Source organism: Hyla sarda, chromosome 8 (genome assembly GCF_029499605.1).
Source record: "Hyla sarda isolate aHylSar1 chromosome 8, aHylSar1.hap1, whole genome shotgun sequence".
NCBI lineage: Eukaryota > Metazoa > Chordata > Amphibia > Anura > Hylidae > Hyla > Hyla sarda.
This window is the reverse complement of record NC_079196.1, coordinates 206,290,907-206,314,208: the sequence shown is the minus strand read 5'-3', so window position 1 is coordinate 206,314,208 and position 23,302 is coordinate 206,290,907. Positions and strand designations below refer to the sequence as shown.

Here is a 23,302-nt window from a genome sequence, read left to right as displayed (position 1 = left end):
CAATCAGATTGCGTTTTTCATTTTTAACAAGGCCTCTGCGAAATGAAAGAAGCGATCTGATTGGTTGCTATTGGCAAGTCAGCAACTTTTATCCCAAGGGGGAGATTTATCGAAACCTGTGCAGAGGAAAAGTTTACCAGTTGCCCATATTAACCAATCAGATTGCTTCTTTCGTTTTTACGAGGCCTTGTTAAAAATGAAAGAAGCAATATGATTGGTTGCTATGGTAACTGGTCAATGTTTCCATCTCCCCTGAATTCATTCCCCCAAGGAGGAGATTTATCAAAACCTGTGCAGAGGAAAAGTTGCCGAGTTGCCCATAGCAACCAATCAGATTGCATCTTTTATTTTTAACAAGGCCTCTGCGAAATGAAAGAAGCAATCTGATTGGTTGCTATTGGCAAGTCAGCAACTTTTATCCCAAGGGGGAGATTTATCGAAACCTGTGCTGAGGAAAAGTTGCCCATAGCAACTAATCAGATTGCTTCTTTCAGAGGCCTTGTTAAAAATGAATGAATCAATCTGATTGGTTGCTATGGGCAACTGGTCAACTTTTCCATCTCTTCAACTTTTTCTTTGCACATGTTTTGATAAGTTTTGATAAATCTCCCCCGAAGGGGGAGAATTATAAAAACCTGTGCAGAGGAAAAGTTGAACAGTTGCCCATAGCAACCAACCAGATTGATTCTTTCATTTTTTAGAGACCTTGTTAAAATGAAAGAAGCAATCAGATTGGTTGCTATGGGTAACTGGTCAACTTCTCCATCTCCTGTGAATTGATTCCCTCAAGGGAGAAGATTTATCAAAACCTGTCCAGAGGAAAAGTTGCTGAGTAGCCCATAGCAACCAATCAAATTGCTTTTTTCATTTTTAACATGGCCTCTAAAAAACTAAAGAAGCAATCTGATTGGTTGCTATGGGCTATCAAAACATGTGCAAAGAAAAAGTTGAAGAGATGGAAAAGTTGCCCATAGACACCAATCAGATTGATTCTTTCATTTTTAACAAGGCCTCTGAAAGAAACAATCTGAGTGGTTGCTATGGGCAACAGGGCAACTTTTCCTCTGGATAGGTTTTGATAAATCTCCCCCAATGGATCTGTGTCACATTGTCATTGCATTGTAAAAAAGATTGTGATAGAAGCAATCTGATTGGTTGCTATGGGCAACTAGTCAACTTTTATCCCAAGGTGGCAATTTATCAAAACCCGTCCAGAGGAAAAGTTGCCCAGTTGCCCATAGCAACCAATCAGAACGCTTCTTTCATTTTTTAGAGGCCTTGTTAAAATGAAAGAAGCAATCTGATTGGTTGCTATGGGTAACTGGGCAACTTTTCCATCTCCCCCCGAATTCATCCAATAATGTCACACAACTTTTGCACAAAAATAACTACCATTTAGGTCTCATTCACACTAATGTACTCAGGATTCAAGAAAAGATCCTGAATATGGAGCCATTATTATTCTATGACGTCGTTCGCGCATCCACATGACTTCATTGTCACATTTCTGCTTTTAATTCTAGCGCCATTGCTTGGTGAAGATGGCTGCGCTCTTTTTTCTGTAGAAAGAGACTGAAGTTGGTCAAAAAAGGATCAGCGAGCAATCCATGGTAGGGTGCATTCACATCACCATTTTCCTATACAGATCTCGTATACGTTTTTTATAGGAAAACAGTGTACAATCGTATGGAAAACCGTATACACAGACCGTTTGTGCACGTTTTTGGTTGTGTACGGTTTTGTGTGTCTTTTTTTTTTTACCCTACACAATTACATTGAAGTCAATGAAAAACGGATGTGTCTACAGTGCCATACGTTTTTTGGGATACATTTTTACATGGAAAACCACTCCTACTTTCCTTGGAATTTTAATAAAACAATTGGAACTTTATTTCACTAAAGTGTTAACCAAAAAAAGTATAAGGATGCATTTACATCACGATTTTGCCATACTGTTTTGCATCAGTTTTTTTTTTTTTTTTTTGCAGAATGTATGCCCTAAAAATGGACAAATTTGTATGCAACCACCACTCTATTCACAATAGGAGGCACAGGACCTTCATATTCATGTACGGTTGTGGTCCCAGCAGTCGGACCTGTCATGTTAAAGGGGTAGTCCGCTGCTCAGCGTTTGGAACCGACTCCGGGAGCTCGTGACGTCATAGCCCCGCCCCCTCAATGCAAGTCTATGGGAGGGGGCGTGACAGCTACCATAGACTTGCATTGAGGGGACGGGATGTGATGTCATGAGGGGGCGGGGCTATGACATCACAAGCTCCTGGCGCTGGTTCCAAACGCTGAGAAGCGGAGTACCCCATTAATAGTTGAGCCCATTAAAGGGGTACTCTTCTGGAAAACATTTTCTTTTAAATCAACTGGTGCCAGAGAGTTAAACAGATTGGTAAATTATTTCTATTTAAAAATCTCAATCCTTCCAGTACTTATCAGCCGCTGTATGCTCCAGAGGAAGTTCTTTTCGTTTTGAATTTCCTTTCTCTCTGGCCACAGCGCTCTCTGCTGACACCTCTGTCCATTTTAGGAACTGTCCAGAGCAGGAGAGGTTTGCTATGGGGATTTGTTCCTGCTCTGGACAGTTCCTAAAATGGACAGAGGTGTCAGCAGAGAGCAGTGTGGTCAGACAGAAAGGAAATTCATAACTAAACTGAAATCTACCAATGAGGCCACAGATAAACACATTAAGCTAAAATGTATAATTTTTATTATTAAAGATAATAAGAAAAACAATGCCTCACAATACAGTGCTAAGAAAGGTGTCAAATCAGATATAGCACTAAATAAAGAACACAGAACCAAGGGAGGGGGTTTAGGGTACAGGTGAAAAACCTGACCTGACCAACCCTACCTAGCCTAACCCCTTGCCCTCACTACAATAAGTGTGGACAGGGAATAGGGATAGTAAAAAGTCACATATACATTAAGAATAAACAATGCAATGACTTAATATGTATATACTCTTACTCCTAATGGTCATTAGGAGTAAGAGTATATACATATTAAGTCATGAGCGAACTTACAGTAAATTCGATTCGTCACAAACTTCTCGGCTCGGCAGTTGATGACTTATCCTGCATAAATGAGTTCAGCTTTCAGGTGCTCCCGTGGGCTGGAAAAGGTGGATACAGTCCTAGGAAAGAGTCTCCAGCCCACGGGAGCACCTGAAAGCTGAACTCATTTATGCAGGATAAGTCATCAACTGCCGAGCCGAGAAGTTCGTGACGAATCGAATTTACTGTAAGTTCGCTCATCTCTAGCTTCTTCATTGATTCCTATTAAAATATAATAAACTATGAAAAAACTTGCAAAAACACCATATCAAAAAATACACTCACTGCTGACCGCCATTCAATAACGTCTTTGAGTGTATTGCAGCATCATAAACAGCACCCTCCTGTTCCAACGGGGAGCAGTAAACCATCAATATCTGTTTCTTACAATTTTAAGTCCCAAATACGGACTTCTGTAATTAGTAGTCATTGAATCACATCTGTGACCGAACCTAGAATATAGGCCGATAATCACATTATCAATGCTAACCGCTACTAATTCTGCAGCATTGTCCGTTTTCAGAGACATTGGGGGAAATTTATCAATATTGGTGAAGGTAGAAGTTTTTAGTAGATCGTTTTGGTTGGTCTAAATTTGGTGCAATTGCCACATGATAAATTTTGTGCAAAGTTCTAAATCTCCACACAGTTCTATTTGTACACCTGAGCTGCACCTCACAGGAAAAGTGGACACAGAGATTTTGTTCTATTGCTTTTAAAGGGGTACTACCGTGCTGACAACTTATCCCTTATCTAAAGGACAGGGGATAAGTTGCCTGATCGCGCGGGGTCCCGCCGCTGGGGACCCCCGCGATCTCGCACGCAGCACCCCGCTCTCATCAGGCCCCAGAGCAAACATCGCTCCGGGTCTGATGACTGCTGATCACGGGGCCGGAGTATCGTGACGTCATGGCTCCGCCCCCATGTGACGTCACTCTCCGCCCCCTCAATGTAAGTCTATGGCAGTGGGCGAGACAGCTGTCTTGCCCCTGCCATAGACTTGCATTGAGGGGGCGGAGCATGACGTCACAGGGGCGGAGCTGTGACATCACTATCACCGGCCCCGTCACCAGACCCGGCCTGATGAGAGCGGGGTGCTGCTTGCGAGATCGCGGGGGTCCCCTGCGGCGGGACTCCACGTGATCAGGCAACTTATCCCCTTTAGATAGGGGATAAGTTGTTAGCACGGTAGTACACCTTTAAGGTTTTTTGCCCACCAGCAAAAATGCCAGAAAAACTGTCACAGCTTTTTCCTGCGTTTTGTCAGTTTTTGCGTTTTTGTTGGTGTGTGGAAACCTTCATTTTTGTACCCTGTGGCAATTTTTTCACTGCCTTCAGGATACGACTACATGGGTCAGATGCAGAGCGCTAAGCCCACGGAGTGTAAGGAGGTAAAGAGTGATGTATAGCATATACAAATACAGGGTGCAGAGCAACACTACTTATCTCCGCCGGCTGTATAGTATACAGGGGTGCATAGTGTCGTGTTAACCCATGCTGCTGCTGAGCAGTTCTGGGTTAAGTCTTTGTATGCTATCCTGTATATACAGCTGTCTATAGATGACTGTATATGGTATATGAAATACAGTAGGCAGAGATCAACAATTTGAAGCTCCCTGTTTAGGAACACACTGCAGTATGGGCGCACTCCCCAAAGGAGAGCGCCAAAAATGTACTAAACCTTTTTTTTTCTTCTCATTTCAGATACGTGAATGCAGAGGACTGATTCAGATTCATCAGATTAGATTTTTTTAATTGTCAATACAAGGGTTAACAAGGGCTGGGGGGGGGAGTGTTTTTTTAAATAAAAACATTTTCAATGTGTTCTGTTTTTTATAATTTAATTTTCAGGCTTAGTAGTGGAAGCCATCTTGTAGACAGAATCCACTAAGCCAGGGCTTAGTGTTAGCTCCAAAATCAGTTAGCGCTAATCCTCAATTATTATCCACTGCCACAAGGGTGCCGAGAAGAGCTGGTGCCAACATCAAAAATGGCATTCCTGAGCCTAGGCGTTAACAGGCTGACGTAATTTAGGCTGGGGAGGGCCAGTAACAATGGTCCTCGCCCACCCTGGTAACATCAGGCTGTTGCTGCTTGGTTGGTATCTAACTGATACTGAAAATAGGGGGAACCACACACGTTTATTTATTTATTTAAAAAACGCATCGGGTTCCCCCTATTTTCAGTATTAGCCAACCTGTTACCGCCTAGGCCCAGGAGCGCCATTTTGACACTCCGGGCCTGTTGGTACCGGCTCTTCCCAGCACCCCTGTGGCGGTGGGTACCAAGGTAATAATTGGGGGTTAGTGCTAGCTGATTTTGGGGCTTAGCCCCGGCTTAGTAATGGATTATGTCTACAAGACGGCTTCCACTACTAAGCCTGAAAATTAAATTCATACTCAATAAAAAAAAAGAAACACAACACATTGAAAAAAAGTTTATTTAAAAAAACACAGTCCTCATTAACTATTTTATTGAAATAAAAAAACCGCTGGTCATCGTCGCAGTCCTCTGAATCTGACGTAGTCCTCCGCATTCACTTATCTGAAATGCAAAGAAAAACAAGAAATATGGGTTAGTACATTTTTTGCGCTCTCCCCTGCAGCTGTTGCTTAACTATAGCCCCCCATAATGGGAGTTGAAGTTTAGCAACAATTGGAGGCTCCGTATTTAGGAACACACTGCATTAAGTGCGCTCTGCATCATGGGGGGCTGTAGTTAAGCAACAGCTGCAGTCTCCATGTTTGGGGCTCTGCCAGAAAGGCTCTGTTCCGAATATGAAAAACAAATAATGAGAACAGAGCCATAATTACCACCCTGGTTTCATGCCTGAATGGTGTAGCTCCACCCCTAATGATATCATCACTAGGGGGCGGAGCAGTAAAGGTTGCAGGGGGTCTCAGGAGTGAGACCCCCTTTCGATCAGTCCCTGTGCTTTTGGACTACTACTCCCATCATGGGACAGAGTCTGTCCCATGATGGGAGTAGTTGTAGTACCGCAGCGCTGAGGGATGGCACTTGCACATCCCCCGGCTGCAAGACTCTTTTTGGACAGTAAGGACTACTACTCCCATCATTGACAAACTCCGTCCATGATGTGAGTTATAGTCCAGGGGCTAAGGGACAGATTGCAGGTCATTCTGCTGAGACCCACTGCATTACTGCAATCCGCATTTATTAAGTTAACAAGCCAGCAGCACATGCGGCTCCGCTGCGCTCACCACCCGCTCCAAGCGGGGAATATTGTATACACTGTCATAATTTATAATCCCCCTGCCGGGAGACCAGAGCTCTGATTGGTGAATAGCTTTTCACCAATCAGAGCTCCCATCTCCCGGCGGCGGGGATTATGAATGATGACAGCGTATACAGGAGCCTGGAGCCGGTGGGGAGTGCAGTGGAGCCGCATGTGCTGCTGGCTTGTTAACTTAATAAATGTGGATTGCAGTGGGTCTCAGAAGTAGGACCTGCTGCCATCTGCCCCTCAGCCCCTGGACTATAACTCCCATAATGGACGGAGTCTGTCCCTGATGGGAGTAGTAGTCCTAAAAGTCCAGCAGCCGGGGGATGTGCAAATGCCATCCCTCAGCTCTGCGGTACCAAAACTACTCCCATCATGGGACAGACTCTGTCCATGATGGGAGTTATAGTCCAGGGGCTGAGGGGCAGATCAGCCCCTTGACTATAACTCCCATCATGGGCAAAGTCTGTCCATGATGGGAGTAGTAGTCCTAACTGTCCCAAAAGAGTCCTGCAGCCGGGGGGGGGGGGGGGGGGGATGTGCAAGTGCCGTCCCTCAGCAGTGCGGTACTACAACTACTCCCATTATGGGACAGACTCTGTCCCATGATGGGAGTAGTTGTAGTTTAGCACTGTTGAGGGACGGATCCTGCATCCCCTGGCTGTCTCGGTAGAACACTTTCCTACTTGTCCTTTTTGATGGTGTATTTTTGCATAAAAAAAAACATTTGCACGGAAAAAATGCGTCTAAACAAAAAAAAAAGATGCAAAATACCTGACTGCGCAAAAATTCGAAAATAAAAAGCTTCCACCACTAATGATAAATTCCCCCCATTACGTGCAATGGAATGGGCAACATTCCATGTATTCAAACACAGTTTGTTTTAAATATATACTCTCGGGCAATAACGATACTTCTCTTACTGGTACTGAGTGGGCCTATATTCACACAAATCAATCAATTGCCTATATTCACACTTCAATCAAATCCCATTGCTTGTGCCGATATTTTCTTACCACTTCGTACTGTCTATAATCTAATCGCGCCTTTGTGCCGTCACACATTAGCACATAAGCATTACAGAACTGTCCATACACAGATATCAGTTCCTCATATGCTCAGACGATATTCACATTTACATATCCGTGCGTTATTAGCTGGATGCCCACAAAAACTGCAATAGTGTGAATTAGATGTTCATGCGTTTTTGGGCAATTGATTTGTGTTAGATTATACACCAAAAAGAAAAAAGTGGGAAGCTAGTCCCACCAAATAACACCCTCTGGTGTAGTGCTGCATCTAGAATATACCCCAAAATTGAACACCACTGCCAAAATAATTAAAAAGGTACTCCGGTGGAAAACTTTTTTTTTTTTTTTTTAAATCAACTGGTGCCAGAAAGTTAAACAGATTTGTAAATTACTTCTATAAAAAAATCTTAATCCTTCCAGTACTTATTAGCTGCTGAATACTACAGAAGAAATTCTTTTCTTTTTGGAACACAGAGCTCTCTGCTGACATCATGAGCACAGTGCTCTCTGCTGACATCTCATGTGCCCATAGCCACACTATATACTTCTATCACCGTATTGCACATTATCCAGGGTGTAAAATATGTATCGTATAAAAGATAGAAAAAAATTGGAATAAAAAAAGCCTGATGGCTTCTCAATGTTACGAGTCCATTCAGACATCCAATACGTTATTTATGCGGTTCAACGCGTTTCCTTTAGCCAGAATCCGTCAGGAACATTTGTCTTGATTTTCTTCACGTACGCATCGTGATGCGGCTTCCTTTTTACCCGGTGTTGGTTTACTTGTCAGTAGCTTCTGTGCTGCGTACGACTCTGATGGCGGTCGAGACGTGTATATTTTGATATGGTGTTTTTTTTTTTGTTTTTGTTTTTTATAGTTTTTCATATTTTAATAGGAATCAATAGAGACATTTTAGTAATATATATCAGTAGAGACTTTTCAGTTTATTTATATATATATATATATATTATTATTTTTATTAATTTTTTATTTTTTTATTTTTTCTAGATGTATTTTTTTCTTCTACCCAGATCTCTACTTACACATAAGCTCCAGGTTCTTAACAAACAGGGCAGCTGGCACTTTAAGCATTTAGCAGAAATTTAACTCAAGTAGAAGAATGTCAGTAACTTTTAGCCAAAAAAAAAAGGTCACATGTGGGGATGAGAAGCAGAATAGATCACTAAGGACACATAAAGTGGACTTCAACCTTTTTGATGGCCGTTTCAAGAAACATCCCCTCCCCCAGGCATAAATGAAACTTCACACCGGGGGCATATTTATATAAACTGCCCTTTTTTTGGGGAATAGACAGAAAGTTTAAAATGGAGCAAACACAAGCGCCACCATATTTATGAAGAACGTAAAATGTGACATTGGGCGCTGCCAGGTAGAACAGGACACCAACAGAACCGACTGGTGGCATGAAATACCTGCTCGTGTATAGGAAGGAATCTTCCCTTTGCTGAAGGTTGCCAGTAGAGGGAGTATTTCTTATAAGACGAAAATAAAGACAAATAAAGACACAAATAAATAACTAAGGATAAAGAATTGAAGATTTTGATGGACCTACCTTAAAATATATATTTATTAATTTTATTTATTTATTTATTTATTTTCAACTCAACATATGTGAGTATATATGTATATGTATATATGTATGTTCCAGCATAACTTCCGAATGGCTGGAGAATGGATATTTTGATTAAACTTAGTACACATATATATGTAAAGAAATATATAGGTTTAGGGATGTCCCAATACCGACAATCTCTGCAGCCCGAAAGAAAAACAGTGGAGCCCGAACAGTTAAATAATACTTTACCACAGCAGGATGTTTAAAACTCCAGGGCAATCTCCGCAGCTTGAGAGTAACATGACCAGAAGATCTACCGGAAGTCCCATGTGGGATGTCCGGATACAGACAAACACTGAAATTGTTCCGGGCAAAGAAAGAACATGTTCATTCTATGCGCGGATTCCTCGAGCACTGCACAGCCGTCAATGGTGACTGCTCAGTGCCCCACGGCCCTAGCGCCGAAGAAAACCCGACGGCGGCCGCCAGGTTGAACCTCCACGAGTGGAGATTCCGCAGTGTGAATGCACCCTAACAGAGGGGAACTTCATCTGTTGACCGACTGGCACCCCCACAACATGTCCTGAGGGTGCTGATGAGTTGTCATGGCAGTCAAGCAACTTACAAAGGCCCTATGTGTGCGTGGTGTATTTGCCCAAGTCAGGACCTAGAATCGTATTCATATGTTGCTTATTTTTTGCAGCATTTCTTTTATCAGCAATTTTCCAAAACCACAATGTTTTGTCATGATTTCCGAAATCAGAGCAAATTTAAAATGAGCGCAATACAACCACAACATGCGAAAACAGCCTCATAGTTTGACAGTAAAACACAGGTGATCCAAAAAAAAATACCAAAATAAATAAAAAAATTTTTTTCCATATTCATAATTTCCGAATAGTTCTAAAATAGTAACATTAAGAAGATACATCTTTAGGACTGCTGCATTCATATTGATGTGTATAATAAATATAAAGGGGGTCATTTATCAAGGCCATAATCACTATATATATATATATATATATATATATATATATATATCAAAATTGTGGCTCACAGCATTCGCTACATTTAGGGTGCGTCCACATGTGCAGATTTTTGCTGCAGATCTCCTGCAGATCTTGCTGCTGCAGATTTTGCTGCCCATTGACTTTAATGGGCAGCGAAATCTGCAGAAGCAAATCTGCAGCATATCTGCAGCAAAAATACGCACGTGTGAACGCGCCCTTACCATGCAAGTTTCGCCGGCGCATCTGTCTTTCTTCGCGGGGCACCAAGCTAGCATTTTGTGGGTGTCGTTTCCTGGCTGCACAGTTTATGCACTGATTTATTTTGTGCAAGTTTTGCGCAACGGCCACTCCAGGCGGGAATAGACATGAAAGTCACACATGTTACTGAATGTCCCCCCAAAGTGTTACTTAAAATTAATTGTCAAAGCGTTAAAAAAAAAATAAAAAAATAAAAAGTATCCCAAAAGGCAATGGTTGATTTGCATTTTCTTTTCCCATTAACCATAGGAAATTTTTTTTTTTAATAAAAGCCAATTATGCTTTTATTTTGCAAAACTAATGTATAAAGAAAAAAAAAACACATTCATATCTGGCACAAGTGTAATGACCTGTAGAATTAAACAAAAATGTTATTTACCGTATTTTTTTGCCCTATAGGACGCACCGGCATAGAAGACGCACCCAATTTTAAAGGTGCAAAATCTAGAAAAAAAGATTCTGCACCCAACAGTGATCTTCAACCTGCGGACCTCCAGATGTTGCAAAACTACAACTCCCAGCATGCCCGGACAGCCGTTGGCTGTCCGGGCATGCTGGGAGTTGTAGTTTTGCAACATCTGGAGGTCCGCAGGTTGAAGACCACTGGATAGGAGGTAATACTCACGTGTCCCCGCCGCTCCGGACCCGTCACCGCTGCCCTGGATGTCGCTCCATCGCTGTCGCCGTGTCCCCAACGCTCCGGACGTCTTCTTCCCCAGGATCCACGCTCTCCGTCACCGTCATCACGTCGCTACGCACGCCTCTCCTATTGGATGACGGGACGGCGTGCGCGACGACGTGATGACGTCAAAGGAGAGCGCCGGCCATGCAGGGGATCCCGGCACGGAGCAGATACCGAGGAGGCAGGTAAGGTCCCTCCCGGTGTCCTGTAAGCTGTTCGGGATGCGGCGATTTCACCGCGGCGGTCCCGAACAGCCCCACTGAACAGCCGGGTTAGTGTCACTTTCCCTTCAGACGCGGCGGTCAGCTTTGATCGCCGCGTCTGAAGGGTTAATACAGGGCATCACAGCGATCGGTGATGTCCTGTATTAGCCGCGGGTCCCGACCGTTGATGGCCGCAGGTACCGACGCGATAGGTGTGTGTATTCGCCGTATAAGACGCACCAACTTTCCCCCCCCCCCAGTTTTGGGGAAGAAAAAGTGCGTCTTATACGGCGAAAAATACGGTATACCTTACAATGAACATCATAAAAATAAAAAAGTTGGAATTGCCTTTTTTTTTCCACTTCCCCCTTAAAAAAAAAAAAAAAAAAAAACAATCAATAAATTATAGGTACAACAAACTTGAAACAATAAAAATATAACTTGTATAAATATATACTAGTACACAGTGGGAATTAAAAATGCCACTATAAAAAACATAATTTGTTCTTTGGAACGAAATAGGCCGATCTTAAATGGGTTAATAATAAAAAAAACTATAATAAGAATTATATAAAATCTAACATACTTGTATAATAAACGATATACTGCAATTTATAAAATTGGCCACATGTACGCCGCTATAACAAGCTTTTGTAAGTCCACAGCATGTTGTGGTTTTGTGGCGGATTTGTTGTATTTTTCCCACCTAAAACATTAGCATTAAAACAGCAGGTAAAAACCACCGATAAAGTGAAAGTGAAAGTCACTGTGGGGGAGATTTATCAAAACCTGTCCAGAGGAAAAGTTGCCCAGTTGCCCATAGCAACCAATCAGATCGCTTCTTTCATTTTTAACGAGGCTTCTGAGAATTGAAATAAGTGATCTGATTGGTTGCTATGGGTAACTGCACCACTCTTCCTCTACACAGGTTTTGATAAATCTCCCCCACTGTGTCTCATACAGCTATAGCCCCAACTACAGGGCCAAACACATTCCGCGCCATAGAAAGTAGCAGCCACTGCCCACCATACAATATATCCACCATACATGCGCATTATACTGCAATTGTTCGCCATAAGCCCGTATACAGTGCAGCCACATGAAAGCGGTAGCTCCTCCCACATGTCTGAGAACAGGTAGTAGCATCAGTAAATAATGCTGCCCCCTGCTGTTAGCACTGGAGACATAAGTATGGCAGTTCCCCAAGGCTTAAATGGGCACTGCCACCAAAAATTTTTTTTTTGATATGTTGTAAGTACTTAGTACTACAACATATCTCTAATATACTTTTACTTTTATTATTATTATATATTTTTTTCCATTAAAATGGTTTAATTTACATTTAAAAACCGGCCACTAGGGGTCTCCCTCTTGGTGGCCGGCTGCAGCCTTGCGTGACGTCATGCTTGAATTCGGACCGATGCCGGCCGGGCATCGGTCCGAATTTTGTCAGTATGCGTTCGATCCCTGCCTGTCAAACAGACAGGCGGGAGTGGGCACTTTGAAGGGAGAGGATGCGCGCAGGCTCCCTGTCCTCGCACGCTGGCCCCGGCTCCCGGGGACAGGTAAAATATTATGCGCAGCTGCTGACTGTTCTCACTGCTTATTCTTTTGCGAGGGGGGGAGTGGATTGAGCAGAGCGGCGGGGCAGGGGGGGGGGGGTGTCTGTGTGCTGCGCAGCGGGGAGCGGGATGTGCCCCCAGTTGTTTCCCCACTACAACTCCCAGCATGCCCTGACAGCCAATAGATGTCAGGGCAAGCTGGGAGTTATAGTGGGGAAACAGCTGGAGGTACACTGAATAGGTGAACTAAGGGCAGAAGTGTGCCCCCCCCAGCAGGCATTAGTGACTTCGCGCCTGCTGGGGAAGTCTTCCTGGTAGTGAGCACACTACCAGGCAGACAAAAGGCATTTTTAATATGTAAAAATTTAAATTAAAAGCAGGGAGGGGGTTAGGGATAGATGGGCAATAGGCAGGGACAGAAAAAAAATTAAAAAAAAAAGGTTGGTGGGAGCTACTCTTTTAAGGGGTACTCCAGTGGGAAAAAAAAATTCTATATCAACTGGCTCCAGAAAGTTATACAGATTTGTAAATTACTTCATTAAAAAAATCTTACTGCTTCCAGTACTTAGCTGCTGTATGCTCCACAGGTAGTTGTGTAATTCTTTCCAGTCTGACCACAGTGCTCTCTGCTGACACCTCAGGGACTGTCCAGCGTAGGAGCAAATCCCCATAGCAAACCTCTCCTGCTCTGGACAGTTTCTGACATGGGCAGAGGTGTCAGCAGAGAGCACTGTGGTCAGACAGAAATGGAAATTCCAAAAGAAATGAACTTCCTCTGTAGTATACAGCAGCTGATAAGTAGTGGAAGGATTAAGATTTTTATATATAGAAGTAATTTACAAATCTGTTTAACTTTCTAGCACCAGTTGGTTTGAAAAATATTGTTTTCCCTTTAATATGTGACGGGATGGCACTTGGACATTCGGATATTTTTACTGAGCCAGCTGGGATATATGTCTCAGTTAATTTCACTAGGGTCTTCTTCATTTATTTGTCAGTCTTTTACATACCTTACGTATTTATATACGGCACCTGTGTGTTATTTGCACATGTGTGTGTATTTGTATATGTTGTGTGGGTATGTGTGGTCTGTTTACACAACACTTGCCACTATTTTACGGACATTTTTGTTGTGTTCTGTGGAATTTTTGTATTATACCTTAAAGGGGTACTCCGGTGAAAACCCTTTTTTTAAATTTTTTTAAATCAACTGGTGGCAGAAAGTTAATCAGATTTGTAAATTACTTCTATTAAAAAATCTTGATCCTTCCTGTACTTATTAGCTGCTGAATACTACAGAGGAAATTCTTTTCTTTTTGAAACACAGAACTGTCTGCTGACATCACGAGCACAGTGCTCTCTGCTGACACCTCTGTCCATTTTAGGAACTGTCCAGAACAACCTATGTTTGCTATGGGGATTTCCTTTAACTCTGGACAGTTCCTAAAATGGACAGAGATGTCAGCAGAGAGCACTGTGCTCGTGATGTCAGCAGACAGCTCTGTGTTTCAAACGGGAAAAAAATTTCCACTGTAGTATTCAGCAGCTAATAAGTACAGGAAGGATTAAGAATTTTTAACAGAAGTAATTTACAAATCTGTTTAACTTTCTGGCACCAGTTGATTTAACCCCTTAAGGACGCAGGACGTAAATGTACGTCCTGGTGAGGTGGTACTTAACGCACCAGGACGTACATTTACGTCCTAAGCATAACCGCGGGCATCGGAGCGATGCCCGTGTCATGCGCGGCTGATCCCGGCTGCTGATCGCAGCCAGGGACCCGCCGGCAATGGCCGACGCCCGCGATCTCGCGGGCGTCCGCCATTAACCCCTCAGGTGCCGGGATCAATACAGATCCCGGCATCTGCGGCAGTTCGCGATTAAAATGAACGATCGGATCGCCCGCAGCGCTGCTGCGGGGATCCGATCATTCATAACGCCGCACGGAGGTCCCCTCACCTTCCTCCGTGCGGCTCCCGGCGTCTCCTGCTCTGGTCTGTGATCGAGCAGACCAGAGCAGGAGATGACCGATAATACTGATCTGTTCTATGTCCTATACATAGAACAGATCAGTATTAGCAATCATGGTATTGCTATGAATAGTCCCCTATGGGGACTATTCAAGTGTAAAAAAAAATGTAAAAAAATGTAAAAGTAAAAGTAAAAAAAAAGTGAAAAATCCCCTCCCCCAATAAAAAAGTAAAACGTCCGTTTTTTTCCTATTTTACCCCCAAAAAGCGTAAAAAACATTTTTTATAGACATATTTGGTATCGCCGCGTGCGTAAATGTCCGAACTAGTAAAATAAAATGTTAATGATCCCGTACGGTGAACGGCGTGAACGAAAAAAAATGTTAAAAGTCCAAAATTCCTACTTTTTTAATACATTTTATAAAAAAAAAAATTATAAAAAATGTATTAAAAGTTTTTTATATGCAAATGTGGTATCAAAAAAAAGTACAGATCATGGCGCAAAAAATGAGCCCCCATACCGCCGCTTATACGGAAAAATAAAAAAGTTATAGGTCATCAAAATAAAGGGATTATAAACGTACTAATTTGGTTAAAAAGTTTGTGATTTTTTTTAAGCGCAACAATAATATAAAAGTATATAATAATGGGTATCATTTTAATCGTATTGACCCTCAGAATAAAGAACACACGTCATTTTTACCATAAATTGTACGGCGTGAAAACGAAACCTTCCAAAATTAGCAAAATTGCGTTTTTCGTTTTAATTTCCCCACAAAAATAGTGTTTTTTGGTTGCGCCATACATTTTATGATATAATGAGTGATATCAATACAAAGGACAACTGGTCGCGCAAAAAACAAGCCCTCATACTAGTCTGTGGATGAAAATATAAAAGAGTTATGATTTTTAGAAGGCGAGGAGGAAAAAATGAAAACGTAAAAATTAAATTGTCTGAGTCCTTAAGGCCAAAATGGGCTGAGTCCTTAAGGGGTTAAAAAAAAAAAAAAAAAAAAAAAAAAAAAAAGGTTTTCACCGGAGTACCCCTTTAAAGCAGTGGTCTTCAAACTGTGGCCCTCCAGATGTTTCAAAACTACAATTCCCAGCATGCCCGGACAGCCGTTGGCTGTCCGGGCATGCTGGGAGTTGTAATTTTGCAACAGCTGGAGGGCCACAGTTTGAAAACCGCTACCTTAAAGAGATACATTAGATCAGTGTTCCCCAATTGGTACAGAACTATGACTCCCAGCATGCTCTGACAGCCTGCAGCAGGTTGGGGAACACTGGGTGAGAGAGATTAATGGTAGAAGAAGAAATGAAGCATTGATAGAATTCAGAATGGGACATTAGTAGTGCAGCCTCTGGCTTTAGGCCTGTATACAGGGAATACTTAACCCCTTAAGGACTCAGCCCATTTTGGCCTTAAGGACTCAGACAATTTAATTTTTACGTTTTCATTTTTTCCTCCTCACCTTCTAAAAATCATAACTCTTTTATATTTTCATCCACAGACTAGTATGGGGGCTTGTTTTTTGCGCGACCAGTTGTCCTTTGTAATGACATCACTCATTATATCATAAAATGTATGGCGCAATCAAAAAACACTATTTTTGTGGGGAAATTAAAACGAAAAACGCAATTTTGCTAATTTTGGAAGGTTTTGTTTTCACGCCGTACAATTTATGGTAAAAATGACATGTGTTCTTTATTCTGAGGGTCAATACGATTAAAATGATACCCATTATTATATATTTTTATATTATTGTTGCGCTTAAAAAAAATCACAAACTTTTTAACCAAATTAGTACGTTTATAATCCCTTTATTTTGATGACCTCTAACTTTTTTATTTTTCCGTATAAGTGGCGGTATGGGGGCTCATTTTTTGCGCCATGATCTGTACTTTTTTTTGATACCACATTTGCATATAAAAAACTTTTAATACATTTTTTATAATTTTTTTTTTATAAAATGTATTAAAAAAGTAGGAATTTTGGACTTTTTTTTTTCGTTCACGCCGTTCACCGTACGGGATCATTAACATTTTATTTTAATAGTTCGGACATTTACGCACGCGGCGATACCAAATATGTCTATAAAAAATGTTTTTTTACGCTTTTTGGGGGTAAAATAGGAAAAAACGGACGTTTTACTTTTTTATTGGGGGAGGGGATTTTTCACTTTTTTTTTTACTTTTACTTTTACATTTTTTTACATTTTTTTACATTTTTTTTTACACTTGAATAGTCCCCATAGGGGACTATTCATAGCAATACCATGATTGCTAATACTGATCTGTTCTATGTATAGGACATAGAACAGATCAGTATTATCGGTCATCTTCTGCTCTGGTCTGCTCGATCACAGACCAGAGCAGGAGACGCCGGGAGCCGCACGGAGGAAGGTGAGGGGACCTCCGTGCGGCGTTATGAATGATCGGATCCCTGCAGCAGCGCTGCGGACGATCCGATCGTTCATTTAAATCGCGAACTGCCGCAGATGCCGGGATCTGTATTGATCCCGGCACCTGAGGGGTTAATGGCAGACGCCCGCGAGATCGCGGGCGTCGGCCATTGCCGGCGGGTCCCTGGCTGCGATCAGCAGCCGGGATCAGCCGCGCATGACACGGGCATCGCTCCGATGCCCGCGGTTATGCACAGGACGTAAATGTACGTCCTGGTGCGTTAAGTACCACCTCACCAGGACGTACATTTACGTCCTGCGTCCTTAAGGGGTTAAAGGGGTACTCCGGTGGAAAACAATATATATTTTTTTTTTCCTGGCATCAACTGATGCCAGAAAGTTAAACAGATTTGTAAATGACTTCTAAATAAAACTCTTAACCCTTCCAGTACTTATCAGCTGCTGTATGCTCCTCAAGAAGCTCTTTTCTTTTTGAATTTCCTTTCTGTCTGACCACAGTGCTCTCTGCCGACACCTCTGTCCATGTCAGGAACTGTCCAGAGCAGGAGAGGTTTGCTATGGGGATTTGCTCCTGCTCTGGACAGTTCCTGACTTGAACAGAGGTGTCAGCAGAGAGCACTGTGGTCAGACAGAAAGGAAATTAAAAAAGAAAAGAACTTCCTGTAGAGCATATAACAGCTGATAAGTACAGGAAGGATTAAGATTTTTTAATAGAAGTAATTTACAAATCTGTGTAACTTTCTGGCACCAGCAGATTTAAGAATTTTTTTTTTCCACTGGAGTACCCCTTTAAAGGGGTTGTCCCACCAGTTTATTGTACAATATTTACTATTTCTATGCAATAAAAATGATCAACAAAAGAGATGTTATCACTTACTTACAAAGTATGCCGCCACCCGGTTCAAAGTGTATAGTGATGAGCATGTCCACCTACTGAGCTTAGTGCTAATGGTCACATATGCTCCTATTCTCCGTGTAGTGATCCTCACAGCAATCTACAGGGTGCGCCATTTCTATGGATACACCTTAATAACATGGGAATGGTTGGTGATATTAACTTCCTGTTTGTGGCACATTAGTATATGTGAGGGGGGAACTTTTCAAGATGGGTGGTCACCATGGCGGCCATTTTGAAGTCGGCCATTTTGAATCCAACTTTTGTTTTTTCAATAGGAAGAGGGTCATGTGACACATCAAACCTATTGGGAATTTCACAAGAAAAACAATGATGTGTTTGGTTTTAATGTAACTTTATTCTTTCATGAGTTATTTACAAGTTTCTGATCACTTATAAAATGTGTTCAATGTGCTGCCCATTGTGTTGGATTGTCAATGCAACCCTCTTCTCTATATACTGCTATATACTACTATATACACCGCAGGAGAAATGCTAGCACAGGCTTCCAGCATCTGTATACACTGCTATATACTACTATATACACCGCAGGAGAAATGCTAGCACAGGCTTCCAGCATCTGTATACACTGCTATATACTACTATATACACCGCAGGAGAAATGCTAGCACAGGCTTCCAGTATGCGTATACACTGCTATATACTACTATATACACCGCAGGAGAAATGTCAGCACAGGCTTCCAGTATCTGTATACACTGCTATATACTACTATATACACCGCAGGAGAAATGCTAGCACAAGCTTCCAGTATCCCTTTATACTGCTATATACTACTATATACACCGCAGGAGAAATGCTAGCACAGGCTTCCAGTATCCGTATACACTGCTATATACTACTATATACACCGCAGGAGAAATGCTAGCACAGGCTTCCAGTATCCCTATACACTGCTATATACTACTATATACACCGCAGGAGAAATGCTAGCACAGGCTTCCAGTATCTGTATACACTGCTATATACTACTATATATACCACAGGAGAAATGCTAGCACAGGCTTCCAGTATCCATATACACTGCTATATACTACTATATACACCGCAGGAGAAATGCTAGCACAGGCTTCCAGTATCCGTATACACTGCTATATACTACTATATACACCGCAGGAAAATGCTAGCACAGGCTTCCAGTATCCCTATACACTGCTATATACTACTATATACACCGCAGGAGAAATGCTAGCACAGGCTTCCAGTATCTGTATACACTGCTATATACTACTATATACACCACAGGAGAAATGCTAGCACAGGCTTCCAGTATCCATATACACTGCTATATACTACTATATACACCGCAGGAGAAATGCTAGCACAGGCTTCCAGTATCCGTATACACTGCTATATACTACTATATACACCGCAGGAGAAATGCTAGCACAGGCTTCCAGTATTCGTATACACTGCTATATACTACTATATACACCGCAGGAGAAATGCTAGCACAGGCTTCCAGTATCCGTATACACTGCTATATACTACTATATACACCGCAGGAGAAATGCTAGCACAGGCTTCCAGTATCTGTAGAACAAAGTTACGTTAAAACCAAGCACATCATTGTTTTTCTTGTGAAATTCCCAATAGGTTTGATGTGTCACATGACCCTCTTCCTATTGAAAAAACAAAAGTTGGATTAAAAATATCCGACTTCAAAATGGCCGCCATGGTCACCACCCATCTTGAAAAGTTTCCCCCCTCACATATACTAATGTGCCACAAACAGGAAGTTAATATCACCAACCATTCCCATTGTATTAAGGTGTATCCATATAAACGGCCCACCCTGTATAAATAGCTCTTTATACACCTTGTTGGGGGAAGGAGCAGATCCTATGTAGTAATACAGCAATGCCTACAAACTTACTGAGCACTATATTTACAGCTGCCAGAGGGGGAAGTACACTGACCAGGAAACTTACTGGACACAATTATTACAGCTGCCAGAGAAGGAGACTGACTGGGGAACTTACAGAGGTTTATATTTATAGCTGTCAGAACCAGAAGAAGACTGGGAAACTTAGTGAAGATTATATTTATAGCTGCCAGAAGGAAGAAGAAACAATTGTGAAACTTCCTGGAAACTATATTTACAGCTGCCAGAGTGGGAAGGAGACTGACTGGAGAACTTAACTGGGGACTATACTTAAAGCTGCCAGAGGAGGAAGAAGACTTATTGTAGAACTTGCAGGGTACTGTATTTGTGGCTGCCAAAGCAGGGAAAGACACTGACTAGAGAACCTACTGGGAACTATATTTACAGCAACCAGAGAAGAAAAGAAACTGACTAGGGAACTTAGTGTGGACTATATTTACAGTTGCTAGACAGGGAAGAACACAGATAAAAGGACTAGAGAGGGGGACTAGAAGACTTAGAGTGCATGAAAGAGGGTTTTGGGAGTTTTAGTTGTCATAAGAAGAGGAAACAGACTAGAAAAAAAGAAGATTAAAAAAAGATATATATATATATATATATATATATATATATATATATATATATACTTGTGGGTGGAAATGGTGGAAAGCAGTTTCAAATAGGAAATAACTTTATATATATATATTTTTTTATTTTTATTTTTACATGAACTTGATTTGTGGGATCACTCTTAAAATACATTGATTCATGAAGATTTGGTTATAGAGAAGTCATCATCAAAATATATATATTTTTCCTCTCTCACAAATGATTCTGTCTTTAACCCTTCTGTCTATCATCATTCATTCCAGAGGATGAGCAGGACCGGAGTTTCTGCTGAAGACTAATGAAATGAATCTGATACATGCGTAATGTTATTACTCAATATGGACGTGTCGATCAAAGGAAGCATAATGGACAACAGTTAGGTGAACATGACATGCTGACCTCATGAGTGCCAAGGAGAAGGGCCTAACACATGGACACTGAGGTGATGTAAGTGAAAATTACAGTAAGCCTTATCACATGCCATGCGATCAGAACAGAGAAACCGCAAAAATCCAGTGAAGGGCATTAGTAAGTGTTTAAGGGTTTGTGCCATATTGGCCAGATATATTTGCAGCCCTAAGCTCACCCCAAGCCTTTATCCCTGCCTCCTTGACAATCTGCCCTAAGTGACAGGCCCCCAACTGGACGACGGTCCCTCTACTGAATTAGTGCAAGGCATAGCGATGCCAAAACAATAAAATAGAAACACAGTACGAAAGTCAAGGATCAGGTCAGGACACAGTGGATTAACAACAAACTGAATAGCAAACATGAAAAACACAAGCACAAACTAAATGTAAAAGCAATGTCAACTAGCCGAGTTGGCAACAGAGATAGCAGCGCAGTACAGAAATAGTAAGCAAAAAGAGTAGTCGGAGAATAAGCCAATGATAAATGGTAAATCAGAAAGCTAGTAACAAGGAAGGATCCCGTATTCTAGGCTAAGGAGCACTGGAGTGAGTGTAGTAAAAATAGCCAGCCTAGAGAGATGTGGACACCAGGACCAGTCTCCACACCCTCTGATAGGTCATGAAGCATCACAGCTGCAGTGGCGTCATCGGGGTAACGATACTGCTGCATACACAGAAGTAAACAGAACTAGTAGATTAAGGGGGGGGCACGGGCGTGATAGTTTGGATCTTGGATATTATGGTATCTTAGGGTTATTTGCAGTGGCCTAGAAAACCTATAAAACCCACTTTGAGACCACCAAATAGTTCAGTGAAAAATAGTCTTTTAGGGCAGTGGCTTATAGAGGGCAAAGTTAGATAAGATATAATGGAAGTTAAAATCTCTCATACAAATCTGTAAAACCTCTTAAAAAAACCTCTCTTTCAGGAAACCACCTTATGTAGACATGTACATATTTTGTCATGCCCTGATATTCTAAATATACCCTGACTATTAAATTTATTCACACCCCAAAAAATACTGGCCCCAGATTAGACCCCTGAACCCATTGAGATCCCATATCAGTCCCTAAATTTAATTTAGACCTCAGATCAGACCCTAAAACTCTTTCAGACCCAAGATCTGACCCCAATACTTATTCAGACCCCTAGCTTAGGCCCCAGATTTCATTCACATCACAGTTTAGACACCGAAACCTAATGACCCAGATTAACCCCTAAAATCATTCAGACCCCAGATCATAACCCAAAACTTCATCAAACACCAGATCAGACCATGAAACTCATTCAGGTCTCAGATCAGACCTCTAAACCCATTCAGAACCCAAAGCATTAAAACTCCAGATTAGACCACAAAATGCATTCAGACCCCAGATCAAAACCCCAAAATGTATTCAGACCCCAGATTACACCCTGAAACTCATTCAGATGCAGACCAGATGCCACCCCAAACCATCAGACCCCAGATTAACCCCTAAACTCCTTTCAACCACAGATCAGACCCTGAACCTCATTCAGGCCTTAGATCAGACACCTAAACACGTTCAGAACTCAAACAAACAAATAACTCTAAACTCAACTTAACCCCAGGTCAAACCCCACAGTTCATTCGGACCCCAGATCAGACATAAATATATATATATATATATATATATATATATATATATATATATATAGGGAATTCTCTCCAAAAGACCACCTCTTTAATAACCACCCTCCCATAGAAGTCAACTTTCTATGGTTTTCCTTGTGCCGGGGAAGAGAAATCCGACTTCTCGCTCACGGCGCGTTCACTGGAGGACACAATTGGTGCCAGCAATGTGTCTTTTGTTCAGATTAGCAAAGGCATGATGGACAACGTGTTTCGAAGGGTTAACCTTTCTTCCTGAACGGACCTGAGGAAGAAGGGTTAACCCTTCGAAAAGCGTTGTCCATCCAGTCTTTGTTAATCTGAATAAAAGACACATTGCCTGCACCAATTGTGTCCTCCGGTGAATGCGCCGTGAGCGAGAAGTCGGATTTCTCTTCCCTGGCACAAGGAAAACCCTGCTAGGTTACCCTTCCACCGGTCAACTTACCTGCATCCAGCACCGTAGTGCCAACAGTACTGACAGCCTACTGCCTCCTGAAACCAACCTATTAATACGTGCTTCCCAGTGTTGTGCCTGCCAGCATAACACCCCAATGTGAGCGAAACCATCCACCAGTCTTATGTGGAATGGGATGTGAGATGCAGGGAAGATGGAATTACCCAAGGGGCAGATGGCATTAACGCCTTGTATTCGTGATGCCAGGACATGGTTTATCCTCAATACCACCCAAAGGTATACCGCTGGATCCTGGGCTAGGTACGGGGGCAATAATGACTCCGATGCCAAGTTACAGACAACGGTAGCTTTACTGAGTGACAGATGGTACAGTCTATACAGTGTAGCCAACGGAGGTGACCAGTGACTTCAGAGACCTTGAGGGCTTTCT

At 42.0% G+C, this 23,302-nt stretch overlaps 1 protein-coding gene across 1 annotated transcript in view; it reads left to right on the top strand.

Annotated features, from left to right (window-relative positions):
- The first annotated feature begins 1,594 nt into the window (after positions 1-1,594).
- Positions 1,595-23,302, top strand: part of GLIS2 (GLIS family zinc finger 2) — a 96,352-nt gene continuing 74,644 nt past the window's right edge. The window contains exons 1-2 of the mRNA XM_056534995.1: positions 1,595-1,610; positions 20,678-20,861. The gene's annotated coding sequence lies outside the window, so the exon portion shown is untranslated. The remainder of the gene's footprint in view (positions 1,611-20,677; positions 20,862-23,302) is intronic.